Source organism: Armigeres subalbatus, chromosome 2, assembly GCF_024139115.2.
Source record: "Armigeres subalbatus isolate Guangzhou_Male chromosome 2, GZ_Asu_2, whole genome shotgun sequence".
Classification (NCBI taxonomy): domain Eukaryota; kingdom Metazoa; phylum Arthropoda; class Insecta; order Diptera; family Culicidae; genus Armigeres; species Armigeres subalbatus.
The window spans coordinates 104,261,192-104,273,888 of NC_085140.1; the positions used below are offsets into that span (position 1 = coordinate 104,261,192).

General features: G+C 42.8%; 2 long non-coding RNA genes across 3 annotated transcripts; both read left to right on the forward strand.

The window, feature by feature from the left end:
• The first annotated feature begins 7,390 nt into the window (after positions 1-7,390).
• Positions 7,391-8,560, forward strand: LOC134214835 (uncharacterized). The gene is made up of 3 exons (XR_009979933.1): positions 7,391-7,534; positions 7,689-7,735; positions 7,809-8,560. It is a non-coding gene; the product is annotated as an uncharacterized LOC134214835 (long non-coding RNA).
• Positions 8,561-9,031: 471 nt separating this feature from the next.
• On the forward strand, positions 9,032-9,935 carry LOC134214834 (uncharacterized). Of its 2 annotated transcripts, none has more exons than XR_009979932.1 (3): positions 9,032-9,133; positions 9,336-9,696; positions 9,758-9,935. It is a non-coding gene; the product is annotated as an uncharacterized LOC134214834 (long non-coding RNA). The 2 variants fall into 2 exon arrangements; XR_009979931.1 differs by having other exon boundaries at positions 9,074-9,209.
• Positions 9,936-12,697: the final 2,762 nt, after the last annotated feature.

The window sequence follows — 12,697 nt, forward strand, 5'->3', positions numbered from 1 at the left end:
AAACTCTGTTCGTGGAGTGGAACTGCAAATCTCTCAACTTCATCGGGAGCACACGCATACTCGCCGATGTACTCAAGGATCGTGGATTCGGCATCGTAGCGCTGCAGGAGGTTTGTTGGAAGGGATCAATGATGCGGACGTTTGGAGATAATCATACCATCTACCAGAACTGCGGCAACACACCCGAGCTTGGAACAGCTTTCATAGTGATGGGCGATATGCAAAGGCGCGTGATCGGGTGGTAGCCGATCAATGAGAAATGTGCAGGTTGAGAATTAAAGGCCGTTCCTTCAACTTTAGCATAATCAACGTCCATAGCCCATACTCCGGAAGCACTGATGATGATAAGGACGCATTCTACGCGCAGCTGGAACGTGAGTACGACAGCTGTCCAAGCTTGACGTGGCTTGACGTCAAAATCATCATATGAGATTTGAACGCTCAGGTTGGCTAAGAGAAGGAGTTTAGACCGACTATTGGGAAGTTCAGCAGTCACCGGCTGACGAACGAAAACGGCGTACGACTAATTGATTTCGCCGCCTCCAAGAATATAGCCATTCGCAGCATCTACTTACAACACAGCCTTCCGTATCGGTACACCTGGAGATCATCACTGCAGAAAGAATCACAAATCGACCACGTCCTAATTGATGGACGGCACTTCTCCGACATTATCGACGTCAGGACATATCGTGGCGCTAACATCGACCCTGACCACTATCTGGTGATGGTGAAACTGCGCCCAAAACTATCCGTCATCAACAATGTTCGGTACCACCGACGACCGCCGCGGTACGACCTAGAGCGACTGAAGCAACCTGATGTCGCCACTGCATACGCGCAGCATCTCGAGGCAGCGTTGCCGGAAAAGGGTGAGCTCGATGGGGACTGCTGGAATACAGTCAAAGCAGCCATTAACGACGCAGCGGAGAACAACGTCGGGTATATGGGACGAAGTTGACGGAACGATTTGGTTCGACGAAGAGTGCAGACAGATTCTGGAGGAGAAGGACACCGCACGGGCGGTCGCGCTGCAGCAAGGTACCCGTGGAACGTTCTTCTCTTTCAGGAGAAGAAACGCCGCCTGGAAGAAGCGGAGTGCGATGAGATGGAACAGCTGTGTCGTTCTCAAGAAACACGCAAGTTCTACCAGAAGCTGAACGCATACGCGGAGGAGATGACTACGTCAGTTCAGCGGACGATGGAAGCCCCCACCTTGAGGGAAGTTAAGGATGCCATCCAACAGCTAAAGACCAATAAAGCAGCTGGTAAGGATGTTATCGGAGCTGAGCTCATCAAGATGGGCCCGGAAAAGCTGGCCACTTGCCTGCACAAACTGATAGTCAGAATCTGGGAAACTGAACAGCTACTGGAAGAGTGGAAGGAAAGGGTTATATGCCCCATTTACAAGAAAGGCGACAAGCTGGAGTGTGTGAACTTTTGAGCAATCACCATCCTTAATGCCGCCTACAAAGTAATATCCCAGATCTTCTTCCGTCGTCTGTCACCAGTTCGTGGGAAGTTATCAAGCCGGCTTCGTTGACAGCCGCTCGACCAGATCTTTACTGTACGGCAAATCCTTCAAAAAATGCCGTAAATACCAGGTCCTAACGTACCATCTGTTCATTGATTTCAAGGCGGCATACGACAATATAGACACGTAGACTTATGGAAAATTATGGACGAGAACAGCTTCCCTGGGAAACTTACCAGACTGATCAAAAGAACGGTGGAGGGTGTGCAAAACTGTGTGAAGATTTCGGGCGAACACTCCAGTTCGTTCGAATCGCGCCGGGGACTAAGACAAGGTGATGGGCTTTCGTGCCTGTTTTACAACATTGCGTTAGAAGGTGTCATGCGGAGAGCCGGATGTAACAGCCGGGGTACGATTTTTTAACAGATCCAGTCAATTTATTTGTTTCGCGGATGACATGGACATTGTCGGCCGAACATTTGTAAAGGTGGCAGAACTGTACACCCGCCTGAAACGTGAAGCAACAAAAGTTGGACTGGTGGTGAATGCATCGAAGACAAAGTACATGCCAGCTGGCGGAACCGAGCGCGACAGGGCCCGCCTGGGAAGCATTCGTCTACCTTGGATCCTTGCTAACGGCTGATAACAATGTTAGTCGTGAAATACGAAGGCGCATCTGTGGAAGAGGACTTGCAAGCGCTCGGAACATTCGAGAGACGGGTGCTTAGGGCCATCTTTGGCGGTGTGCAAGAAGACGGTGTGTGACGGCGAAGAATGGACCACGAGCTCACCCAGCTCTACGGCAAACCCAGTATCTAGAAAGATGCTAAAGCCGGAAGGGTATGATGGGCAGGACATGTTGCAAGAATGCCGGACATCAACCCTGGAAAGATGGTGTTCTCTTCCGATCCGGCAGCTACGGGACGGCGTGAAGCGCAGCGAGCGAGGTGGGCAGACCAGGTGCAAAACAACTTGGCGAGCGTGGGGCGCATTCGGGGATGGAGAGGTGCGGCCTCGAACCGTATATTGTGGCGTCAAATTGTTGATTCAGTGTTATCTGTTCAGATCAGGCTACTGACATCCTATTAGGTTCTGCAGCGTCTGTATCTAACCTCAAACTGATGACTGATTAGTACACAGAAAGAAAAACCATTAATAATAATGAAAAAACCGTTGGTTAAAATAAAAAGTTTCATTGGTTCTTTTTCGTAGAGAGTCGTGCATTTTCGAAATAAAAGTTCGTAAACTTTTTATTTAATCAAGAGATTAATTGTTATTTGCTGCTCTAGAATCGAAAGTTTGAACTTTTGATAATATATTGTACAACTGTCAGATTAATCAGATTGTATTTACTGTGGGAAGTGAAAGTAAATGATTTTATATTGAATGGTGCTTCTATTGATGTTTTGGAGAAAGTTTTCGCATAAAAATAATTCAATCAAGCACAAATTTTGGAATGATCGTAAGTCCAAACCGGCAATTTCTTCATCTTTTGTATGCCTTACGATCTTTACAAAATTATGTCTCAATTATTTTGACAATCAAATTTGGGTAATAACTGTTTCACTACACTTTATTTTTATATTTTTTCTTAATGCCAAATGATTTTCTTACTCATTTCTCAGGGTACTCCTGCCCAATGTTATCTATGACTTGCGTCGGCCACATAAATTGCCTTTAATAAATATTGTGTTGATTCGAAGATTTGTGCGGCCAACAACATAGGCGAGTCTAACGGATAACATTCCTTCCGAGTTGTCATCTTTGCTGTAGTTTCGATTAGTTTGTCGACATCAGAACCCTGTGGTTTTAATAGCTCCATGCTTGGTTATGTTCCGGCTCGACATCTGGGGAACTGAAATAAAAAAGTTGCAATAAAGAATAAAGCATATTAAATTTGACGAAGAAATAACAATTGACTTTGCGAACGTTAAATGATATTTACAAGTGTTACTTACCTCACCATCATATACCAATTATGTACACATCTAAGTTACTAGAACTCCAAACGTTTTTAAGAAGTTTGCGGTTTCTATTCTACATTTTATTGGAAGAAAATATACACATATTTCTCAAGCGTGCGAGCACTTCAGAACACACTTTTTTTTCGAGTCATCTGTCACGGTGATTTTTTTCACATTGAGTGTTTTGAAAATAAAAGTTCAAACACTTTTATGTTCATAACATGAATTTCAAAATTGATACTCAGACCCGACGAAAAATATGATTGAATTAAATACATGACTTTCGATTCTAAAGTTTTCACTTTTATTTTAAGGAAAAAATATCACTTCTTAGAAGTAAAGTACAATATATTTAATAAAATAGTATTTGTTCTTTCTGTGTAGTACTTCGCGTTGGACTCGGGGGCAGCCAACCAATCACGAACTCGATCCTTGTCGGAGTCAGTGGAAAGTACTACCACAGACAAACAGACATAACACATTGAATATTCACTCATCTAATTCATCGTTGTACAAACACTAACGACATCTGTTATTTTCACTATGTTAGGCAAATCATAAACCAGATGGCGGTAGTGAGCAAACGTCAAACTCGAGCAAATCCGATGCGCGCGCCACGAGTGAACGATTGGCCAACTAATGATTATTTAAATTGGACGGTAAATCAGTGAACGATTAGAATTTCACGAGTGTTATGTCTGTTTGTCTGTGGTACTACTGAACTGTCAAAAAAGTTCATTCGACGAGGACCGAATTCATTCGTGACGTCGTGCTGCAGAACCTAATTGTTTAGCCCAAGATTAATACACCACTAGGTGTTCCAACCTGCCAAATTCACGATTCAGCCATCTTGGATTTTAGTATGGGAGAGCCAGCCGGTTTGTTTATGTTTTGCACCGAAAATGAATTTTTCATCCCCGCCTTCTTCTCGTCCATAAACTGCCCGCATAATTATGAACCATAATTGGACCATCTCAAAGATCATTCCTGACCATAAATAACGTTACTTCTGCTATTTAGATTGCTATTTATAAGTATGATAAACTGACCGCATCATAAATGGTTCATACAGTATGTTATATTGTGTTTGGCTAATCAACCATGTGGGTAATGGGCGGTTAAGTATAATTACTGTACAAAAAAGGGAATTTTCCAATACATTTTTATCGCTGCACAATATGTGATATGGTCCTTTTTTCTCTGATTAAACAGTATGGTAAATAATGTGGATATGGTAGAATGATACATGAAAAAAAATCGACGGGCCGTTTCTCTTATCTTCAATTGCCAAAAACAGTTAGTGGTATTTCTTCAGTAATTTAATGAAAATAGGACAAGTATGTTGCATGATAATTATGTTTTATTAGGAAAATCATATGTATAAATCATAATACTTTTCCCGACTTTTCCCAAGACTCTTTTTTAATTATTTCCGTGTTTTTGTTTGGAAATAAACGATAGCAACAGTTTTCCTATAGGTTGCCGGAAGTCCAAAATTTGGTTTCCACGGTGGAAGTGTCGGCAGTTTTCTCGGTATACTTGGACAGCACCGCTCGCCATACAAAGGTACAGCGGGCCGGGATAATTAGGCACTTTGACGGGTTAATATCCGCGTCCACCAAATTCGTTCAACGACAACTTTTTGCGCCAAACTTGCCCAACTTTACTGACCTGGTTGCCCGCGTAGTGGCCACGCACGACCAGCACTTAGAGGTTGCCTTCAATCAGACGGGGCAATTCTTAATCAGTTCCTTGGAAAAAACGCCAACGCCAACGCTTACTGCCGCGTGCGGAATTTGCGACGTGAAGGGATACCATTTTGGTACCTGGAGAACCGCATCCTTTCGATCCCTGTAAAAAAAACAAGCAAAGAACATCAAGATCAACAATTTTTATATATAAACATTTAATTTATACTGCATGGATGAATTTGATTATATATTTACCATTTGGTGATGCAACAAATAAAATAAAATATTGCACAACAAATCACTATCGTAGCGACTGTCTACACAAGGCAACCCGCAATCTTCAGTTCTAAACAAAACATGACCGTGGACTATAACTATAGATATACGCCTGAGATAGTTACGCACACTTATTGCAGAAAAAGAACGCTTGCTATTATTTTATCATTCAACCATATGGTTTTTAAGTGTATGTGTGGAATCACAATGAAAATAAATTTGCTTTAAAGGATACACGACTATATCATAGCTACATTTAATATTGTTACTATATCTGTTGATGGCTAGTCACAATTGATTATCATTTTCTTTCTAAAGAAAATCAAACATGGATTATAAGAAAATGTAAAGAAACAATATGTTGTGAAATTATTGTATATGGTGTTGCAGATTTAAAATGGTGTGTGGTATTTGTTCTAGACAAAGTTACAATCACATGTTAAGTCTATTATTATATGTATAGTAACCATATAGCTTGATTCATATGAATAATAATTACAGTAATGCAGATGGTTTTTATTTATGCGGGTGAGCACATTGAAACACCTAGCTGTGTATTCATCTTAGTTTAGCCCATCGCCAGGTCGTATAGCCAGGATGTCCTCACTCAGAATTGAGGTTAAACAAGTATAGTTTAAAACCAAATCATTTTAGTGATTTATCAGATTAAAACATAGCCTAGTATAAAAAGAATATTATTATACATTAAAATTTATACTAAGTCCGATTTGTGCTTAAAAATTTAGAAATGTATTATGTTTTCTCTGAAAAGTTTGAAGAGACATGTTTTCTGTCAGTTTAAGCAAATTGAAGTTCTGCAGCGAATGGCGAATGATATATAAAAAACCCGACTTAATCCACCTACAGTGAACGCAACCCTTCTTACACTTTTGAATGGTTGTGTGTGCCCAGTGCATATTACAATTTCTATGCATATGACCTTCAATTGAATGTAAATAACTGATATTATCATGCTTTTAACGATTTCAAAATAAAAAACGAACAGTGGGTAATGTCTGTGACATAACCGCTAAGTGGACGTAGGACTTGACTTGACCATGCCTTTAAGATACATAATATGTCCAAATTTCTCACATCAACTATTTTGGATAAATAAATTCAGAAAGTATCTGTCCGGTCACGAAATATTAGCCTCGACAGTGGCAACCTTCCCACTGAAGGACTGCCTTAAATAAACCACAAGTTGGTTCAGCAGGGGATGTAGACTGTATCTCAGCCCTTCCACTGAAGGGCCTTCTAATCCGTGCGATAGCTACTGAAGGAGAACATTATTTTTAACTCTTAGAGCCTTGAAAAAGGCTGTTTGCTTCGGCTAAGTGCAAAAAGTAAGAAAACGATCTTTTCAAATAACCGCGAATTTCTAGTGATGGTATAAAAAAGACTGAATGATCTGCGAGCGAGTGCACTTTTCTTTTATACTACTTAATTTTGAATCTTCTCTGCTTCCCAATTGGTGGGCTAATCACCCGGATAAAAATTTACAGTACCTTATATGGTTTAATCCATTGGAATATTATGGATTGAATGGTAAACAATACAATCGACTGTTCGTTTAATGTAGATTATTTACGGTTGAAAAACATCTATATTGTATTTACCTCAAAAGAACAATAAATCCAAATGTCACCAATACATTTTATAATATTATTATGGTTCGCTTATGTTAATTAAACTTTCGACCAAATTTTTAAATTAGTCCATTTTGTTCATCAAAAATCAATTTTTAAAGATTAGAATCTGAAAAATTAAATTAATTTTTGAAGTATTTATTATAATGAAGAAACAATAAAAACCATAAAATAACAATAGTTTCCAATGTTGAGTAAAAAAATATTTATTTTGGTTTTTTTATATATAAATTATATTGCAGATCTTAAAATACCGTATTTCTACAACAATTAAAATTAATAAAAAAAAATAAGTTTTTTAATTTTGTTTTTACTTGGTGGAAAACTAATTCCATTTAAGCGTGTAATGTTTTGTTTGCGGCTAGGGAAAAATAAAAAAATCGAACAGTCAAAGTGCAGGACTCTTCGTTGCTTCCTGCTCTTTTAAATTCTGCTAGTGGTTGACTAATGGATCATTGGCTGCTGTGCCTTGTAATGGTGGTAAGTACTTGTAAGTGTTGTTAGCACCTGAAGATTTCAATTAAATGACCATGCGGGGAAATCTATAAAACGCTTCCCGGGGGGGTTCTTGATTGTTATCGCCAAAGCAAATCTGACGTTTTAGTTAATATTTTGTTTGACTTGTTTCTTTCAGAACTATTTATGAAGCTCACTCAGCCGTCATACCCACCGCTGATAAAGGTAACTTTTCTTTATATTTTCTATGTGCTCTCGAAGAACATTGACATTCTTTTATAATGTTCATCATCCACAGGCGCATCTCCACGGAAGTTCTAAAGCATGGTTAATTGGAAAGGATGCCGAAAGACAGCGGCCACAATCAGCGCCGCCATATACGAACATCAACACTCTTCACCAGCAGCAACACTTATGCCAGAAACTAATAACCAGGTTATTGGTTCCTGCTTATGCTACGTTTAGACAAGGCAAGTGAATTGAGCAAGTCGCTTGAATCAAACGCGAATTGAACGTGTAAACACCTTAATTCACATCACTTGAACGAAAAGAAAGTTGAACATGTTCAACTTTTGGCAAGTCAATTGAATTCAACTGAGTTGTTGCGTTATGCTACGTTTTGACACGGCAAGTGAATTGAACAACTCAGTTGAATTCAATTGACTTGCCAAAAGAACATGTTCAACTTTTTTTTTCCGTTCAAGTGAATTGAATTAGGTGCCTGCCAGAGTAGACGCGTCTACGCGACGCGGCGCGAAAATTACACACAAAGGAATAACAATCAATAATAAGGAGCTGTCAAATCGTATGGACGCTTCGCTTCGCTTCGCACTTCGCGTCTACTCTGGCCGCACCCTTAGGGTGTTTACACGTTCAGTTCGCGTTCGATTCAAGCGACTTGCTCAATTTAATTGCCTTGTCTAAACGTAGCATTACGGCATGGCCAATGAGAAGCTATGAAGAGCGCTCAACAATAGAATAAAATATATAAATCTAAAATTCAAATTAAATTTCAAATCAAAGTAATAAAATAAACCGTAAAGCAATTAATTGTATTGAATTTCTATTGTTATATTAGTGTGAAATGTATTCCAAAACGTATTGTATTTTTACTGTAAAACAATAAAAAACGTTATAGAAAACATTTAAAACACATTGTTTTCTATGGTTTTGTCCTTCGAATTCATCCCATTAAAGAACCGTTAAATCAATTGTTTTGCTCTGAATTTTGTATGGAAAATTTTCGATTTTTTTATTGTAAAGATACATAACAACCCCCCTTTTTTATTGTAAAAGTCCCATTTACTATTCATTTTATCGTGGAAAACCATTATTTCTGATGTGATTTAATTGTTGAAATTCCATTACATTCAATGGTAACTACTATGTTTTGATTGGTGATGTAACAGTAAAATTTATGATATTCTAATCATATTTTTTATCCGGGTAGCTAGTGTCTTGTATCCCGATTCTTTGTCAGCCAAAGCGTCATCATCATCAACGCGTTGAAGGGCTTCTTCTTTTTTACGCTTGTTGCTCGCTGCTGGCGTCTATTTCTTAACGGGACTTTTCACTTGATACAGGCCAATAAGCCGTGCAAGCGAGCGAGATACTCTAATGGCGGTAAGCTCCAACGAGGATAATACTAGTTTTAATACAGATTAAAATAAATCCGAGATTAATTTTAATACCCTATTTGGTAAGCACCAAACTCATATTAAGCACGCAGCCACTTTTTACTCTGCAGTGAAGTGAGAGAGTGTGCGTGTGAGAATGATAGAATTATACATAATCAACAATAATTCTGTTTTGTTTATGTTGCGAGTTTCGTTCAAATTTGTGAAATGGAAAATCGTGGAGGTTGGTGCCTGGTCAGTATTTTCCAAGAGCGTTCCGGGATCACATTCCGGTTAAATGAAAGGCCAGCGGTGGAAAAGGGTCAAGGATACACTTGCCAAACGGTCCAGCATTTATACCACTGAAACCAATCGTCTACGAAGGATGCGGTACAGAAGGCGTTTAGCGGACTAGGCTGTCCCGATTTTTAAAAAGTGGTATAGAGTTTTTGGAGCAGCTGAAGTTGAAGAGATTGTCCTCGGTCCGGATGACGGAAATCAATAGAACCAGTCTCATGAATCGTGTCTGACAGGACAATGCAGCGGAGCAGGATATTTTGCATGAAAAAGGTATTAATGTTGGCACATGTATTGTAGAACGATGAATAACTTTAATTACAATCGATTTAAGGTTGACGGTCGATGTGGAGTATGTGGCCAAACAGCGCGCGAAGGAATATCACCGCCGTGGATCGGTACTCGCAACATTCGCAGCAAAATTATTGCAAAGTGTTATTCACAGCTATGATCCCAGAAAACTAAATAAATAATAGATCAATCGCTTAAAAAAAGTGGTTATTCAGTTCTAATCAGTTATTCTTCCGTCTCAGGGAATCCTTTGGTCATTGTGTATCGGATCTTCTCCTGCGGTGATAACAGCAATTCATTGAAGAATTCCTCTAGAAATTGCTTTGGTGATCCCGCTAGAGATGGACGATTCCTCCATGTTTTTGTTTTTCATTGGGATTTTTTCAGAAGCTCCGGATATTCGCAAAAGCGTTTTTTAAAAAAAATTCCGATATTCTTCGGTTGTTTAACCAGATATCGCATGGGGATTTTTACAGAGCAAACTCTTGCAGGACTTGTTTCGGAAATCCTGCATTTTGTTTTTTATGATCGGCAATAAAATCTATATTCAATCCAAGGTCCAATCCAATCAATTTTAAAATCATTTCCAATCCTATCCAAATCCAAATAAATCAAATCTGTATCCACTCTATATCTTATCAAAATCCTATAAAAATCTAATTGATATACCAAATCCAATTCAAATCCTTAGAAAATCCTCAAGAAATTTCTCCTATAAATCTTCCGGAGATTCCTTCAGGAGATCTTACTGAAATTCCTTCAGCAGATACTGCTCGAAATTCTCCAGGTATACGTTCTGGCAGTCCTTCAGAAATTCTTCTTGGAAAACCTACAGAAGTTCCTCCTGGAATTTGTACGGGAGTTAGTTCTGGGTGTCCTCTAGGAGTTTGTCCTGCAATTCGTCCAAGATTTCCACCAGGAATCCTACTAGAATTTATTTAAGAATTCCTCCAGAAGTTTCTCCAGAAATTCCTTCAGGAATTGGTTCTAGAATTTCTCCAAGAATTGCTATCTATCGGAGGAACTCTTGGAGGTACTCATGGAAGAACTCATGGAAGAACTCCTGGAGGAACTTTTGGAAGAACTCCCGGAGGAACTCCTGGAGGTATTCCTGGCAGAACTCCCGGAGGAACTATCGGAGGAACTGCTGGAGGAACTCCCGGAGGAACTGCTGGAGGAACTCCCGGAGGAACACCTGGAGGAACTCCCGGAGGAATTCCTGGAGGAACTCCCGGAGGAACTGCTGGAGGAACTCCCGGAGGAACTCCCGGAGGAACTCCCGGAGAAAATCCTGGAGGAACTCCCGGAGAAACTCCTGGAGGAACTCCTGGAGGAACTCCCGGAGGATCTCCTGGAGGAACTCCCGGAGGGATTCCTGGCAGAACTCCCGGAGGAACTCCCGGAGGAACTATCGGAGCACCTATCGGAAGAACTATCGGAGGAACTCTTGGAGGAACTTTTGGAAGAACTCCCGGAGGAACTCCTGGAGGAACTCCCAGAGGAACTCCCGGAGGGATTCCTGGCAGAACTCCCGGAGGAACTATCGGAGGAACTGCTGGAGGAACTGCTGGAGGAACTGCTGGAGGAACTCCTGGAGGAACTGCTGGAGGAACTCCCGGAGGAACTCCCGGAGGAACTCTTGGAGGAACTCCCGGAGGAATTCCTGGAGGAACTTCCGAAGGAATTCCTGGAGGAACTCGCGGAGGAACTCCTTGAGGAACTCCCGGGGGAATTACTGGAGGAACTCCCGTAGGAATTCCTGGAGGACCTCTCGAAGAAAATCCTGGAGGAACTCCCGGAGGAATCCCTGGAGGAACTCCTGGAGGAACTCCCGGAGGAACTCCTGGAGGAACTCCCGGAGGAACTCCCGGAGGAACTCCCGGAGGAACTCCCGGAGGAACTCCCGGAGGAACTCCCGGAGGAACTCCCGGAGGAACTCCCGGAGGAACTCCCGGAGGAACTCCCGGAGGAACTCCCGGAGGAACTCCCGGAGGAACTCCCGGAGGAACTCCTGGAGGAACTCCCGGAGGAACTCCCGGAGGAACTCCCGGAGGAACTCCCGGAGGAACTCCCGGAGGAACTCCCGGAGGAACTCCGGGAGGAACTCCCGGAGGAACTCCCGGAGGAACTCCCGGAGGAACTCCCGGAGGAACTCCCGGAGGAACTCCCGGAGGAACTCCCGGAGGAACTCCCGGAGGAACTCCCGGAGGAACTCCCGGAGGAAATCCCGGAGGAACTCCCGGAGGAAATCCCGGAGGAACTCCCGGAGTAACTCTTAGAGGAACTCCCGGAGGAGCTCCCGAGGAACTTGGAGGAACTCCCGGAGGAACTTCCGGAGGAACTCCCGGAGGAACTTCCGGAGGAACTCCCGGAGGAACTCCCGGAGGAACTTCCGGAGGAACTCCCGGAGGAACTCCCGGAGGAACTCCCGGAGGAACTCCCGGAGGAACTCCCGGAGGAACTCCCGGAGGAACTCCCGGAGGAACTCCCGGAGGAACTCCCGGAGGAACTCCCGGAGGAACTCCCGGAGGAACTCCCGGAGGAACTCCCGGAGGAACTCCCGGAGGAACTCCCGGAGGAACTCCCGGAGGAACTCCCGGAGGAACTCCCGGAGGAACTCCTGGAGGAACTCCCGGAGGAACTCCTGGAGGAACTCCCGGAGGAACTCCCGGAGGAACTCCCGGAGGAACTCCCGGAGGAACTCCCGGAGGAACTCCCGGAGGAACTCCCGGAGGAACTCCCGGAGGAACTCCCGGCGGAACTCCCGGAGGAACTCCCGGCGGAACTCCCGGAGGAACTCCCGGAGGAACTCCCGGAGGAACTCCCGGAGGAACTCCCGGAGGAACTCCCGGAGGAACTCCCGGAGGAACTCCTGGAGGAACTCCCGGAGGAACTCCTGGAGGAACTCCCGGAGGAGCTCCCGGAGGAACTCCTGGAGGAACTCCCGGAGGAACTCCTGGAGGAACTCCCGGAGGAACTCCCG